General features: G+C 43.5%; 2 protein-coding genes across 5 annotated transcripts in view; one reads left to right on the forward strand and one right to left on the reverse strand.

Annotated features, from left to right (window-relative positions):
• The window catches only part of macrod1 (mono-ADP ribosylhydrolase 1), a 100,882-nt gene that overhangs the window by 44,314 nt on the left and 40,859 nt on the right, over positions 1–15,709 (reverse strand). The gene's annotated exons all lie outside the window — the stretch shown is intronic.
• flrt1b (fibronectin leucine rich transmembrane protein 1b) overlaps positions 1,241–15,709 on the forward strand; it is a 37,541-nt gene continuing 23,072 nt past the window's right edge. Inside the window, exon 1 of one of the 2 annotated variants that reach the window (XM_035650417.2) lies at positions 1,241–1,393. The gene's annotated coding sequence lies outside the window, so the exon portion shown is untranslated. Of the gene's footprint in view, positions 1,394–9,666; positions 10,172–15,709 lie in introns of those variants that run through there. The other variant, XM_035650416.2, reaches the window with a different exon arrangement.

The following is a 15,709-nucleotide window of genomic DNA, read 5'->3' on the forward strand; positions in this document are numbered from 1 at the left end:
ATACTCAACCTGTAACAATGCTCTCCTCTATCTCTTTGCCTTGCTGCTACTACTGAGTTCATAATAACATATATGCTTGGCTGCCAAGGAAACTCAAAATGTATAATCCCACAAAATGTTTTCATTTATTTTGCATTTCAGAAAAGGAGCACCAAGTTCAAATTCGAGTTTACCTTCCCTGTTACAAGTGGCAAATTAATTTTCATTTTATCTGCCCATTCACACAAATCCTTTTGCTCCTAATCTTCGTTCATGGGATTATATGATTGAGATTGTCTCATGTAAGATGCAATAGACGTGTAATACATTTCCAATGATCCCATGTAACACTGCTCTTCTCTGTGTAGGTAGGTACTTGAGGCAAAAGCAGACTGTGAGCCCTGTGGGGAAACAAAGCCATCAAAGTAACCAAAATACTCATGTGTATGCACAATCACGCAGTTGCAGAGATAAGGACACACACACACACACACACACACACACACACACACACACACACACACACACACACACACACACACACACACACACACACACACACACACACACACACACACACACACACACACACACACACACACACACACACACACACACACACACACACACACACTAACATGTGCACGCACACATACACGTAGCTGCGGCAGTCACACATACACACTCTGGAAACGCAGACAGAGGCGTTTTGGTGTATGGGTAACCATGGCGACGGCAAGGCCCAAGGTTTGTTACTGAAACCTAGTTAATTAGAGAGAGATAGAGAGAGAGAGAGAGGAGAGAGTAGTGTCGATGCTCGAGGGAAGATGTTTCCCCATCTGTTAAAACCCACATGTATCCTCGACCCGGTCAAGTGTGAAGTGCGTGTGACTGCGTGTGTGTTTGTCATAGTGTTGAGAGGTGCGCACATGCACGGGCCACAGTTGCTGTACGGGCAAAAACTAACACACACTCCCGTCTCCCATGGCGCTGAACACACGGAGGCAAACGGCTTCTCTTTCTTATTGGTATTAGATGACTAATTGTTATAGCTAATGCCGAAAAGCTAAATAAAGCCAGCTAGCATCTGCTGCCGAGACACACCAATTATCAGAGAAGAGAAGGGATCAGGGTGATAAGTTATACATGTACACACAGACGGGGGGTAGTTGACAGGGAGGAAGTGGAGGAGGAGGAGGAGGAGGGGAGGGCTAGGTGTCGGGGGACAGGGGAAGGGCTCGGGGAGGGGGGGAGAGCCACGGAGGTGGAGGGAGGGGTAACGAAGAGGGAGTGAGTGAGTGAGAGAGACAGAGACGGAGTGAAAGAGAGTTGAGGGTGGAGGAGGGAGACGCAGGACTAAATTTGCCGGGAACATAAAACAACAAGATGGAGTGTACTACTTCTTTCTCGGGAGGTAAGTAATCACACCGAGGGCGAGAAAGGGGTAGAGGGACACATGGAGATGGGGGAGGATGGAGGGTTGGACAGATTGATGCATCAGTGAAGGACACGAGCTAAAAGCTTCAAACCCGGCCGAACAGAGGAGCGGGAGCAAGAACCAGAAGTTGGCTGTGACAGAGAGAGAATACATAGAGGGGGCGAAGGCACTCAACAGCAGATGAGTTTTTGTGTGTGTTAGAAATAAGGAGAGGAGTAACAATGATGATGATGAAAACATCATGAAGCTCTGACTTAAAACAGTCTTGTGTGTTTGCTTTCTGTGGCTCTCCATCTTATTTTTCTTTCCATCCACTAGCTGCTCTCTCTCTCTCTCTCTCTCTCTCTCTCTTATTCCCCAGGCCCCAGAGCAACCTGTTTGTGTATTCCTCCCTCTTTCCGCTTCCCTCTCGCTCTCTCTTCTGCCTCTCCCCTGGTCCTAACCACCATTATACCTCTTTCAGTCATTTCATTTCTTGCTATGATTTAGTTGGTCCACTTGAGAATGCCAATCAATTTGCTGCTGTCCTTATGGAAAAGAAGTCAAAGCAACGTTGATTTGCTGCAGGACAAGTGCAGACACAGTTCTGCACCTTTCTTTAAGATTACATCAGATTATAGAAAAATCTGATGTAGTCAAATCTTTTGCAGCAGAGGAAAGTATAACAATTAAAAGAAGAAAGTGGACGAGATGAATGCATTGGCTTTCAAAAACAAACCCCCCTATGGCAGATTAGGTCTATGATGACATGATGTGGGGATTCGCTAATGTCTGCCCCACCCTTGCCAGCCAAACAGTGCAGCTTGACCAGTGTAGTGCTGCATAATTAAATGTTGACTGCATTAAAATACACTAAGTAGTTATTTTTCTGACGGGAAATGCATTTTTTTGCACTTCCAATTTGCTTTCAGCTACAGAGTTTTACTCTAGTTTCATTCACGCACAAAGAAAGTGCATTTCACCTCATGATTGTGACTTTGACATACTAAGACCTAGCCTGGCATAGGGACCTCTCGGAATCATTTTCGATTTCCATGAGGCGTTACCAACGGACGCAGAGCAAAATGCCTCCGGACGCAAACAAGCAGCGAGAGCAACGACTCATGTGACGTCTGTTGAGCAATGCGGACAGACTGGAGCAGAGAGGAGACGCCTGTGATGATGATTCCACAATGTCTGTGAACCGGTGTCGCCAAAAGTCGCTTCTCTCCACGTCACGGTACAAACCCCGCCCATTATCAGATAGTCGGTTGTGACTGGACCGGCGAGTTTTCTGCCTGATCACTTCCCAATGGATGGGATCCAGACCGAGTCTGGCAGAGCAAATGAAATGAGCCTGGGTCCCAGGCTATCTAAGGCCACGCAGTGAACAGAGACAAACACTGCTTCAGCTTTACAACACAAACATCTCAGCATATTCAAATCTTCTGACGCTGTCCTCCAGAGATCTACATTTGTTTGACCGGATTTGGTGTGAAAGTAGATTCATTAGGGACATGCGATGAACTAAAGGTACGTGACTACCTATATATTCTAACCGTGTGTTCACACCTGCAGCAACAATTTGGCACAAAGCAGCTGGTAGTTGCTCATTACAACAAGGAGTGACAAGGGCAGAGATCTCAAACAAATTAGAAACAGGAGAGAGTTGACCAGAGTTCGACTTTATGCAAATGAGGAGTGAGGCAGTCGAGAGACAGACAACTGAAGGGAAGATAAATTTCCTTTGTGTCTTCCGCCTTAAACCCCGCAAACAGCTGCCTACAGTTTGCGTACGTCTTCCGCAGCTTCACAGTGCGAACAGAAACACTCACGACTGACTGTGGGAGAGACCCAGTCAGTCTATATGAATTATAACATAAACAATTATCATTTTAAAGAAACAGACTGGGACAACTGATTGACACCAAGTAAGGGAAATAATTTACAGTAGTGAAAGCTACATTTTTCTTTTCAGTGCAGACTTCCTTGTATATTTGCCCAATCCATTCACATTTAGTGATGCTATAAAATGACGGGGGTACAGTATCAACCAATTCAGAAAAAAAGGCCATGCACATTTTATACATAAAGCCCTGCTCGTCCGCCTGTGAACAAAGGGGCGGGTCATTTATTTTTTAAGACTATAATTGTTTGAATTGTTTCAAATTCTGGATGAATTTAGTAAATCCTAAATTAAGTAAATACATTTAGCAAATCCTGTCATCACTTTTATTAGCACAGAGATACAGGCAGGATGCCACTTCAGAATATATCCAATAAGCCAATATTTCACAGAGGAAGGTTGCAAAGGATGAAAAGTTTTTTTGTTTCCATCTCTGCTCCAACTAGTTTAGCATTGGAGGTGAACTTCCAGCCAGTGTTTGACCATTCATTTAATTACCGTTTAATCTGAAGTATTTTCTTTTGTGTTCAATTATATTTGTTGAGACTTCTTATGTTAAGACCTACATAGAATCAATTCATGAGAAATCTCATCAACATCACATCATATTAATATTTGATGAGTTGTGACCTTCAGGGTCCAAATGGTTCTGCCCATACAACAACTCTCATTAATCCATCAGTACAATTAGACTATTTCCTTTCCACTTGTTTACATGAATGTTTTTTTTTTCCTGGTAAATTAAAGGGATTGTGCAGGTAACATAGTTTAACCTACTTTTACTGAAGACCAAAATTGCCTGCACAGGGCTATTAAACTGATACCATGAGGAATAAGTAGACTATAAATTATAGTAATTTACTGCATATCCACTTATAGTTCCTGAAGGACAACAGCTCCTATTTTTCAAGACCATAAAACCAAATATAAAAAATAAGAAAAACAACGTAATACTATCTATTCAAAAACAGATGAATGGTAAAAAAAAATATTACAACATGCAAAACAACAACACTAAATCAATGATCTCAATTGCATATATCACTGTATAGATGAATTAACAATTTATTTGATATGGTCCTTCACAAAACCAGTTAAAAAAACAACTGTGTGCAGACACAGTTCTGCACCTTTCTTTAAGATTACATCAGATTATAGAAAAATCTGATGTAGTCAAATCTTTTGCAGCAGAGGAAAGTATAACAATTAAAAGAAGAAAGTGGACGAGATGAATGCATTGGCTTTCAAAAACAAACCCCCCTATGGCAGATTAGGTCTATGATGACATGATGTGGGGATTCGCTAATGTCTGCCCCACCCTTGCCAGCCAAACAGTGCAGCTTGACCAGTGTAGTGCTGCATAATTAAATGTTGACTGCATTAAAATACACTAAGTAGTTATTTTTCTGACGGGAAATGCATTTTTTTGCACTTCCAATTTGCTTTCAGCTACAGAGTTTTACTCTAGTTTCATTCACGCACAAAGAAAGTGCATTTCACCTCATGATTGTGACTTTGACATACTAAGACCTAGCCTGGCATAGGGACCTCTCGGAATCATTTTCGATTTCCATGAGGCGTTACCAACGGACGCAGAGCAAAATGCCTCCGGACGCAAACAAGCAGCGAGAGCAACGACTCATGTGACGTCTGTTGAGCAATGCGGACAGACTGGAGCAGAGAGGAGACGCCTGTGATGATGATTCCACAATGTCTGTGAACCGGTGTCGCCAAAAGTCGCTTCTCTCCACGTCACGGTACAAACCCCGCCCATTATCAGATAGTCGGTTGTGACTGGACCGGCGAGTTTTCTGCCTGATCACTTCCCAATGGATGGGATCCAGACCGAGTCTGGCAGAGCAAATGAAATGAGCCTGGGTCCCAGGCTATCTAAGGCCACGCAGTGAACAGAGACAAACACTGCTTCAGCTTTACAACACAAACATCTCAGCATATTCAAATCTTCTGACGCTGTCCTCCAGAGATCTACATTTGTTTGACCGGATTTGGTGTGAAAGTAGATTCATTAGGGACATGCGATGAACTAAAGGTACGTGACTACCTATATATTCTAACCGTGTGTTCACACCTGCAGCAACAATTTGGCACAAAGCAGCTGGTAGTTGCTCATTACAACAAGGAGTGACAAGGGCAGAGATCTCAAACAAATTAGAAACAGGAGAGAGTTGACCAGAGTTCGACTTTATGCAAATGAGGAGTGAGGCAGTCGAGAGACAGACAACTGAAGGGAAGATAAATTTCCTTTGTGTCTTCCGCCTTAAACCCCGCAAACAGCTGCCTACAGTTTGCGTACGTCTTCCGCAGCTTCACAGTGCGAACAGAAACACTCACGACTGACTGTGGGAGAGACCCAGTCAGTCTATATGAATTATAACATAAACAATTATCATTTTAAAGAAACAGACTGGGACAACTGATTGACACCAAGTAAGGGAAATAATTTACAGTAGTGAAAGCTACATTTTTCTTTTCAGTGCAGACTTCCTTGTATATTTGCCCAATCCATTCACATTTAGTGATGCTATAAAATGACGGGGGTACAGTATCAACCAATTCAGAAAAAAAGGCCATGCACATTTTATACATAAAGCCCTGCTCGTCCGCCTGTGAACAAAGGGGCGGGTCATTTATTTTTTAAGACTATAATTGTTTGAATTGTTTCAAATTCTGGATGAATTTAGTAAATCCTAAATTAAGTAAATACATTTAGCAAATCCTGTCATCACTTTTATTAGCACAGAGATACAGGCAGGATGCCACTTCAGAATATATCCAATAAGCCAATATTTCACAGAGGAAGGTTGCAAAGGATGAAAAGTTTTTTTGTTTCCATCTCTGCTCCAACTAGTTTAGCATTGGAGGTGAACTTCCAGCCAGTGTTTGACCATTCATTTAATTACCGTTTAATCTGAAGTATTTTCTTTTGTGTTCAATTATATTTGTTGAGACTTCTTATGTTAAGACCTACATAGAATCAATTCATGAGAAATCTCATCAACATCACATCATATTAATATTTGATGAGTTGTGACCTTCAGGGTCCAAATGGTTCTGCCCATACAACAACTCTCATTAATCCATCAGTACAATTAGACTATTTCCTTTCCACTTGTTTACATGAATGTTTTTTTTTTCCTGGTAAATTAAAGGGATTGTGCAGGTAACATAGTTTAACCTACTTTTACTGAAGACCAAAATTGCCTGCACAGGGCTATTAAACTGATACCATGAGGAATAAGTAGACTATAAATTATAGTAATTTACTGCATATCCACTTATAGTTCCTGAAGGACAACAGCTCCTATTTTTCAAGACCATAAAACCAAATATAAAAAATAAGAAAAACAACGTAATACTATCTATTCAAAAACAGATGAATGGTAAAAAAAAATATTACAACATGCAAAACAACAACACTAAATCAATGATCTCAATTGCATATATCACTGTATAGATGAATTAACAATTTATTTGATATGGTCCTTCACAAAACCAGTTAAAAAAACAAGTTATTGCTGTAATATTGCATTATGAATGCAAACTGCATTGTACTGCATTGTTTAGGTGTTCACTTTTGTGTGTCCACCCTCATTATTCATTACAATATAAATGTATTATTTACTCAGTTTCTCTAAACATTATCTTTAACCAAAATATTGAATCAGCCAAAATTAGCTCTGCTTATCATATCAGTCTACATGTATGTTAACTTATTAGTAACAAGAAAGTGCAGTGCAGACATGTCAATGATACTGTATGTTTGAGGTCAATTAGAAACAGTGTCTGTCCATCACAACACACTGACATATTTATTTTTAAATGTATAATTTCCCACTCATATCTTGATCACAACTCAAACAACTTCAGGGGTCTTTATAACAAAGGTTTATGTTATGTGCGCATGTAATAATGAATCTTACCCATTATCCAAACTAATATCAGAACTGGATTCTAAATTTCAGTAGCGACCAGGCTCTCTTTTCTTTTCTTTTCTGTCAGCGGTAATATTGTCTCATTGTGACTGTGGCAGTCTGTCTTTGGGAGTCACTTGAACTGAATTAGACTAAATCTTGGGAAGCTCTCTCTGGCAGAGCGCCAGAGGGTGCTGGTGGTGCAGCTGCACCCGGACCCAGGGCCCCACGTCGGCCCTCTACAGATGCTCCGGGTGCTGATGATCTGTCCACGTAAAGCTGTCTGTTTGCCGGTCTGCCGTCATGTTCTTCCAGCTAAAGCTACACTTAATACATCTGTGTATACATAACCCACAGGGCTAAACTGTGGTCACTCTTTTGTGAAAGAACAGCCCAATGGTAATAAATGCTAATTAATTGTGAGGCCTTCCTCTAAGGCAAATAAAAATCATTGGTCTCAAAGTCTGAATTAAAACACACCAATAACAACTTAACCAGTGTTGTGTCACAGTTAAGAGACTCTCAGGAAGCCTGATGGCCCGGTCTTCCTTCTGGGGCGGGATGATGTCAGTGACAGTATTTGTGTTACGTTGGCCTGTGTGTATTAAATAAAACTAAAACTGACTCTGGCATATAAGACAGAACTAAGCTTCCTCTCTACATTACCGCCACAAGTGAGAGAAACATTTCTCCCTCCTGTCCTCAAGGACTGAAATCCACTCATTCTCCATGAGAAGGGCCTCACAACGGGCTGCATGTGGGCGGGGCCCCGGCTCCACCAGCTTGTGTGTTTGCTTGTTTGTACTTGCACATATATCTTTGTGAGGACCATTTGGAGTAATGACCTTACGAGGTGAGGAGATTTGGAGAGAGCAGGGGACATTTTTGGCCGAGCTCACTGTGTGATACATCTTCAAAGGGCTGTTTGAGGGTCAAGACTTGGTTGTACGGTTAAGGTTATAGGTTCGGGTTGGGGTTGGGGTTGGGTTAGGCATTTAGTCCTGATGGTTGAGGTTAGGGGAAGGGGCTATGATAATAACTGTCCTCACTACGATAGAAGAAGTACAAGTGTGTGTGTGTGTGTGTGTGTGACGCACTTGTCATTCTAATTCTCGGCGAGTTGTCGGTAATTGCTGGAGCGTGGCGACCTGCTGAACCCCTGTAACGGAGCTCAAAGAACCGATGTAAAGAGTACCCCCACCACACGCGTGAGCGCGCGCACACACGCACGCAGACAGAGAGACAGAGAGAGACAGAGAGAGAATTAACCCCGCGCACAGTCCCGGAGCAAGACGACGAGGAGGAAGAAGAGGAAGAGGAGGGGGACAGAGTGAGGGCTGGAGGCGACACCTGTCAGGTTTTGACAAAAACACAGTCGCTTTAGTTAAAAAGACAGAGGCGCCCTGACAGACCTGGGGGATTAACAGAGGTGGAAATAGAGGCTGGTCGCACCTATCCACGCTGTTTATGCGCTGGGGGGGGGGGGGGGGGGCACGGAGGAGTGAGGACAGAGGAGAGGACAGAGGAGAGAGAGGACAGAGGACAGAGGAGAGGAGAGAGAGGACAGAGGACAGAGGACAGAGGAGAGGAGAGAGAGGAGAGAGGACAGAGGAGAGAGGAGAGAGGACAGAGGACAGAGGAGAGGAGAGAGAGGAGAGAGGACAGAGGAGAGAGAGGACAGAGGACAGAGGAGAGGAGAGAGAGGACAGAGGACAGAGGACAGAGGAGAGGAGAGAGAGGAGAGAGGACAGAGGAGAGAGGAGAGAGGACAGAGGGGAGGACAGAGGAGAGGACAGAGGAGAGAGGAGAGAGGAGAGAGGAGAGGACAGAGGACAGAGGACAGAGGAGAGAGGAGAGAGGAGAGGACAGAGGAGACAGGACAGAGGAGAGGACAGAGGAGAGAGGACAGAGGAGAGAGGACAGAGGACAGAGGAGAGGACAGAGGAGAGAGGACAGAGGAGAGAGGACAGAGGACAGAGGAGAGAGGACAGAGGACAGAGGAGACAGGACAGAGGAGAGGACAGAGGACAGAGGAGAGGACAGAGGACAGAGGAGAGAGGACAGAGGACAGAGGAGAGAGGACAGAGGACAGAGGAGACAGGACAGAGGAGAGGACAGAGGACAGAGGAGAGAGGACAGAGGACAGAGGAGAGAGGACAGAGGAGAGGGCAGAGGAGAGGACAGAGGAGAGAGGACAGAGGAGAGAGGAGAGAGGACAGAGGAGAGAGGAGAGAGGACAGAGGACAGAGGAGAGGGCAGAGGACAGAGGAGAGAGGACAGAGGAGAGGACAGAGGAGAGAGGAGAGGACAGAGGACAGAGGAGAGAGGACAGAGGAGAGGACAGAGGAGAGAGGAGAGAGGAGAGAGGAGAGAGGAGAGATGAGAGAGGACAGAGGAGAGAGGACAGAGGAGAGAGGAGAGAGGAGAGAGGACAGAGGACAGAGGAGAGAGGACAGAGGAGAGATGAGAGAGGAGAGAGGAGAGAGGAGAGATGAGAGAGGACAGAGGATAAAGAGAGTGTTCAGCGTTAACGTCTTGACAACAAGCCGCTCTGGAGTTGAAGTAGCGAAGTTGACGCAGGTTAGATGTCCTGTCGACTGACTGACGGGAGAACTGGGAGCAGAGAAGACGTGGGAGGGAGGAGAGAGAAACGGGACTTTTTATCCGTTTTATCCGAGGTTAGTCTCTCTCTCTCCCTCCCTCCCTCTCTCTCTCTCACACACACACACACACACACACACAGAGGGGGACCACGGGCTGGCAGAGATAACTCGTGCTCATCGCGGAGCTCCGGTGCGGACGCGCCGACCGTCCTGCCGCTGCTCGAGGCTGCCGACCGGGACTTAGCGGACCCGCGGACAACCTCGGAGAAGTTCGGAGGAGGATTTGACGGAGGGTCGATCGACGGGAAGCGGGAAGGGGATGGATGATGAACAGGTATGATGCGGTCCGGGCTGATGGCTGCGCTTTAACTGAGACAACAGCATCGTCCAGAGAGACCGTCGAGTCTCTATGGTGGCGGTATATTCATGTGAGCAGGCTTTCACTTTTGTTGAAATTATGTGGAAATGTGCGCGTTTAAAAAAAAAAAATATATATATATATATATATATATATATATATATATATATATATATATATATATATATATATATATATGGATATGGATATGTGTTCGTGTGTGCAGCTACCTGCTGGACCAACTGCTGAATGGAACCAAAAAAAAAAGTCAGATATTTTTAAACAGCAGGGCTTCAGAGACTTACAGGCAGAGGGAGATTAAAGTGAGAGATTATACTTTGTGAAGAGATAGAATTCCCATTTGCACGTTTTCTCTCATCTTTCTTCCCTAGCCCCCCCCCTCTCCCTCATGTGAGCAGTGGTGTGTGTTTTTCATTCCCTGTTTGTGTGATTGTGTGTGTGTGTGTGTGGTCTCTTCCTAGATGTGTGTGTATTTGCATTTGTCAGAAAAAGGCAAGGACCGTCTTACATGCGTGTGCACCCTCCACCTCAACACACACACACACACACGCGCACACGCACACAGGGCCTGTGTGTTTTGACGCTCATTGCTGTGTGGGACACCAGCTCCACCAAAAACGCACAAACAAAATGTTGCGTCATTCCACTCATGTCAGCTAAACTGCCAAACATCTCTGGCTGGATGTAAACAAACACACATCTCTACACACTCACACGCACACAGGGCCCGGGATTAGCAGTCATACAGGGCCATATTGAGACAGCAGATTAGAATGAGACTCTCGGGGTCAAAGCCGTACAGAACATGGGATTAAAGAAGAAAGGCAGAGATGGATGGATGAAGTGATGGACAGCGGACAGGGGTGGAGAGTGAGCCGCAAAGAGACCAAAAGGGGAGCATGAGAGAAAAAGAGAGAGAGAGAGAGAGAGAGAGAGAGGGCAGCAAAAAACATGAGATTAAAGTGTAATGTCCTAGAGAGGCAGAGGGAAGGAGCGAATCCAGGGCAAGTCGTGCAGATGGAGGGAATAGCACACTGGCAGAATGTGGTGAGAATAAAGAAAAGGAACAGGCAGCAGACACTCTTTCTGTAGCGCCTCCCTTTTGATCTGCTCTTATTTACCCATCTGACAGAGGCAGAGGAGCGCTGCTTGCATAACGCTCCATTTGAAACACAATAAACCAGGGAGGGCTTGAAGGAAAACACAACAGACACTCAACAGATTGTTAGATTTGCCAAACAGAATTCAAATACACAAATCTGGGAACAGAGCTGCTCCCGTTCAAGGAGACAACAGCACTGTCCTTGTGTCTGAATGGCAATATTTGTTTTCATTTTCCTGAAATCTGCCACACTCATCATCCTTCCTGCTCACGCCTCACTTGACTGTTAAAAATCTTCTGCACCTGTGTGAGGCTCGGTTGACTGAGCTTCTGCTGAGTTTCTAACAGCACGTGTGTTTTAGTGCCGGCGTATTTGACACAGCATGTGTTGGCTGTTAACACTTCTGTAGAACCTGGGTGTGTGGTCTTTACTTGAAGCCCAGAGAATGATCCCTGACAGATTAATCTCTTCTTCGGAGCATCTGTTCGTCATTTTGTGTTAAGACGGTCGACACTACTCTGCTACCAGGGCAGCGATGCAAATACCGGGCCGATAGAATACGATCGAACCGCCTGATTTTCTGCCTTTTTTATCAATATTTTGGGGGAAATTGACAAATAATCTTCCAAAGCAATAGCTACACTTAATACTGGTGGAGTACACTGAGTCTCTGTAGTGTTGACTTTATTTTATTGAGGCCCTGTTCTGAATCTGTGCTGACACTGAAAGGCATGGATGAAGTTGATGAAATTTACTGAGTTCAACATTACATTTCTTTTAATCAATGTGTTGTTGTTTGAAATCCTAACGATTCTTTAACCTGCATGAATATACATGTATGCTTTTTGGCCACTTAATAGCAGTGCAAAAAGCTGGAAACACAACATTGACATATTATCACTTCCTTAAGTTGAATGTCATGAACGTGTTTGCAAACAGTTGCTGATTCATGCATCTAGCAGACAGAGCAACAACAGCATCCTTTTAGCTCCATTTTGGTCTCTACCAACTGCTATGGGAAATATCCGAGGCCCTAGTTGCTAAATGCTTCTCTACGTTCACCTGGTAGTTCACATTTGATCTGTCTGTGGGTTTATCAGTGTTTTTTCAGCTGAAGATAGTAGTTGTGGGCTGTAAAACGCTCCATATAGCTGAGGGGCACTGCAGAGTCATGTGATCATTTTCTTTTGGTTTGCTTCCAGTAGTCGGTAGTGAGGGCGGTTTTCCCTGGTGGCAGTTTGTTCAGTGGTGAGCAGTGTTCAAGACTCTGGGTCAGCGCCCTGTGGCAGAAAGAGCAGGTGTCAAGAGGAAGAGATGACTCTCTGTGCTAAGCGGTATGTCTGCTGTCCTGAGGCGAGTTTACCTTCTTATCTAATGTGCCTACCTGAAGGATTCCCGCTTCTATTCATCTATTAATTAATTATTTCACAAAATGTACCTTCAGCCTATCCATAATCTCGTAACGTAGCTGTACGACCAAATGTCGAGGATAGCTTTTACATCACAACACTGTCACCACTGACACCTCTGCTGTATTTCCACGCCTATAGTCATGCCATGCAGTATTAATATTTCACTGCTAAATTTAAATAATTGAGCGGTATGGAACCAAGACTGGACTGTCACTAAGCATATTATCGCTTGTCAACTTTGGCGCGCTCCTAATATTTCCTTTCATTAATGATTGACTATTGGAATTGTTACCCGTCCAAATCAACAACTAATTGTGACAAATGGACGATGTCCATGCTGCTCTTGATTGGCTTGTGGCCTTTTCACGGCTGTTTAATTGATCAGTATGAGAGGAAATCATCATGGCAAATATATAAAAAAGGTGCTGGGGATAATTATAATAACCTAAATAAAATATACAAGTGTATGAGAAGAGACTGGGTTAAAAAATATTTTCCTCCTCATACAAGTAGAACAAACCCCATGAAGAGGAGAGTAGGGGGGCGTGCTGGCTACATACAGTATATATGGGTCTCCAAATATACCTGCGCATCAATGTTTCCAGGCACCTCACCTTATTATAACATGTGTGGGAAACGCTCCACTCGTAGCCAAATTTGGAGTTTAAACCGCCCTCGAGACAATGACGTGATAACAGCGTCCTGAGCGGCTTTACAGAGACGCAGACTGAGACGGCACCCAGGATGATTTACTGAGAATCTTCACATCCTTGAGAAGTACTCAAACTGATTGAATCTATAGTCAGTCAACAACCGAAATCTGAATGTGTTCTTAACGTGTCGACGTAGACTCATCTTAGTTTATTTATATTCACAATCTCTGTCATGCACAACATGTTTGAAGTTAAGGAGTGCATTGTCCCACACTATAAGAAAATGTAGCTCTATCATTTCTACTGATAGAAAATCATAATGATACGTGTGCCCTTAATATGTCATTGTTTCGAGCCTTTTTCATCTCCATCTCCATTCAGTTTCTCGACATTATATCAATTGAAAAAAAAAGAAAATAACTTAAACTGTGTGAAAGAAACAATGTTATCTGCGAATGGAGAACAGACGCTCTCACCATATGACACAGGCCCCGTTTACACCTGTTATGATCATGTGATCTACATCTAGCTCATGCCGCTGTACTGGCACCTGGTATTAATAAGTGTGCTCCTTATCTCAGTTCTTCCCACATTGAGATTAGATCTTAATACTGAAATACGTTTAGTCTCGACTGGGCTGGTGAACACAGACACAGCACAGCCCAGGGAAATGAAAGAACGTCGTGGAGGGACTACAGTACTTGTAGCTTTTGCCACACTTGCTTGAGCTAGAAGAAAGAGGCAGAGTAAGGTACTATTTGTATTTGCTGCGCGATATTTCACTTGAAGCAGCTATAATGCATGGCAATACATATTAATAATGCATTAAATGACATTGTGAAAGTGATTGCTTGTAGTAATGACTACACAAAGACTTATAACCCCAGTTTGAAGCTCCCCTCGGCTTTATGAAGCTTTATAGCGGGTTTCGGGTCATTGTTTAGATGTCGAGCCTGAAGCTTTGGGTCACACTTACCGCTCACATACAAGGCATTCATAGTGGAGCATTTGGCACATAAAAGGGTCGGGTATTTTCCTCAGGACAGACTTAAAACAAAGCTAGAAGAGAGTCTCCAAATGAGTGATAATGTTGTATGCATTCATACCTTGCATTAACATCCATTTTCCTTATCCAGATATACAGAATCTGTGTTGTATGTTGATACCAGGTGTAACTGGGCTCAAACAGTCAGCTCATTCATATGCATGCCATGGTTATCTAACCTCCACACAAAAATATAAGAAAAATAGATTTGTAGAACTGAAGATAAAGAGGACCAACAGATGTGTTTTAGACAACATTACAAAATGAATTCCAAGGAGGCCTAGTCACTGTCTTAGATTATGTATTATGCAATGTATTGTAGGAGGCATGTAACGCTGAAATAAACTGCGTTTTATATAATTGAGGTTATGCCATGTTTTGGCTGAAAATGCCCCCAAAGCACACAATAAATACAATCTGTGAAAAAACCTGAAATAGATAAATCACACACTAGATGCCAGATAAGAGAGATGCATTACACAAGGGAAGGTTTTATAGTTTAGGAGGCTTTCTCACACACAGGCACAAACATGCACACAATAACAAACACAATTGCCTTGCATTAGGCTGTTGTGTGGCTGTATATTGAATTATGGCTTTTGTGTCTGAGTATGTTTGTGTCAGTCCACTCGCTGGTGCAGAGGAATGGTGTGGCAGATGCAGACAGGTCTCAGAGAGTAGGAGTCACACAGAGAAGTTCAGAGATGAGCTGTTGTTTGAGAGCAGCAGAGACAACTTCACAGCGCTTGCTCTGTTCCCTCACCTACTGTAGCATTAAACCAGCCACAGACGCCTCCAGAAATACTGGCACCTTTGATTCAGTAGTGCCAGTTGGAATGAGCGGAATAACCCTAAATAAGAGAAATGAGCTGCGTTCTGTTCGATTATAACTGAGGAGATTATGCCCACTTGTGCAAAAAGAGACAGTGGTGCAGGCTCGACACCAACATACCCAAAATGGTTAGTTTTCCAAAAAACTAATATTAAAGTGATATGAAAAATATGACAGACACAGAGAAGCTGTTCAACAAGGGCTATGAGACATGCAGACAAATAAAGACTTCTGATACAAGTAGGCAATCAACCAAAAATGTCTTCCTCTAGCATGACATTGAGTGAAAAGATATAGGGAATTCATTATTCATTTTTAATCAAGCGTTTTTTCTCCAATCAATCAATTATTCATTTCATCTACAATTTGTCAGAAAATAGTTAGATATGCTGATAACAATCTCCAAGAGCTCAAGATGACATCTTCAAATTTCTTGTCTTGTTCAACT

The sequence above is a fragment of the Scophthalmus maximus genome, chromosome 9 (assembly GCF_022379125.1).
Source record: "Scophthalmus maximus strain ysfricsl-2021 chromosome 9, ASM2237912v1, whole genome shotgun sequence".
Classification (NCBI taxonomy): Eukaryota; Metazoa; Chordata; class Actinopteri; order Pleuronectiformes; family Scophthalmidae; genus Scophthalmus; species Scophthalmus maximus.